This window comes from Triticum dicoccoides, chromosome 2B (genome assembly GCF_002162155.2).
Source record: "Triticum dicoccoides isolate Atlit2015 ecotype Zavitan chromosome 2B, WEW_v2.0, whole genome shotgun sequence".
Taxonomy (NCBI): Eukaryota; Viridiplantae; Streptophyta; class Magnoliopsida; order Poales; family Poaceae; genus Triticum; species Triticum dicoccoides.
Genome location: NC_041383.1, coordinates 582,698,736 through 582,700,206, shown reverse-complemented (window position 1 = coordinate 582,700,206; position 1,471 = coordinate 582,698,736).

The following is a 1,471-nucleotide window of genomic DNA, read 5'->3' as shown; positions in this document are numbered from 1 at the left end:
GTTGAGGTTGCCCTGGGCCGGCGGCACGGCGTGGGCGGGCCACGCCGCCCAGCGGTCGGCTTTGGCTATCGGGTCGCTTGACATCAGAACAGCGAGGCGACGGAACTCGAGGCGGTGGAAGAAGGATTCTGGCGCACCCCTACCTGGCGCGCCAAATGGCGGATTTTGGGTTCCTGTAGACCCTTGAGGTTCGAACACTGGGGTGCACATGAAGATCTTTCCCCTACCAGCTCACGTCTCGATGCTTCCCAAGGAATCTAGGCTAGAAAGAAGAACATACAAGGGACACGAGATTTATACTGGTTCAGGCTACCATTGTGGTGTAATACCCTACTCTAGTGTGTGGTGTGGTGGATTTCCTCAGGGGCTGATGATGAACAGTACAAAGGGGGAGCAGCCTCGCGAGGGGCTGTTCTTGAGCTGGTGCGATGAACTGCTTGGGTGAGTTCAGTCGCCTCTCTCTAGTCTATGCGTGATCTGGATTCTCGATACCTCTACTCTGTGGTGGCTAGTCCTATTTATAGAGAGAGGCCTTGGGCCTCTTCCCAAATAATGAGCAGGAAGGGAGCCAACAATTGGCCATTTTGAAGGGGAACATCTGGTACACTTATCCTAACTAAAGTTGGTCTTTGGCTGCCAAAAGGCTCTGACGATGACGCTGTCCTGGGCTCCACGATGACCTCCATCCTGCCGCTCTGCTGGTCTTGGTCTTGTTGCACCGAAACTGTAACCTTTGCTTGATGCCTTGGCCTGTGCTTGCCCCCTTTCCACTAAAGGGGAAACAAGGACACTGCATAGGCCGGCGCCCGCCTGGCGCCCGCCTGGTCTCGATCGTCATGGCTTGCGTCACGGGTACCTCACGAGGTACCCTGCATTGATCTCTATGCCTCCTCGCGAGCCTGCCTGGTGAGGCTGCTCCGGAGGAAGCTTCCTGACGTCCACCCCGCGAGGGTTGGCCCCTCGCGAGGGTCTTGAGCTTGAGCTGATGAAGCTGGGCTTCACTGGGTCCCCACTTGAGCCACGCCGCAGGCCGTAGGCAGGCAAGTCTGGGGACCCCCGTTCCCATGACACCGACATACACTAATCGCTGCATTTTCTTCTTGATTCCATCTCACGGTGTTACCGGCGCTCGGTCCCGAGCCGACACGGCGCGGCTCCATCCACGGCGGCATCACCGGCCACTTCCTCCATGACATCGCTCCCTTGGTAGCGACGCCCACATCAGTAGGAGCTGCTGCTGCTTTAGCTCTCGCTCGCACTGCTGCTCTGCTCTTGCTCTCGGTCCCCTGCCTGGTATGCTCTTGCTATTGCTCTTGCTCGCGCTGCTGCTCTCGCTCTTGCTCTTGCTTGCGATGCTGCTCCGATTTAGCTACTCCAGTCGACTGAATTAACTTTTGGGTCAGTCGATTTTCAGGGGGTGGGGGGGCTTGCCGGGGTGAAGGAAGAACCAGCCGCAGCAGGGTGGGGGCGG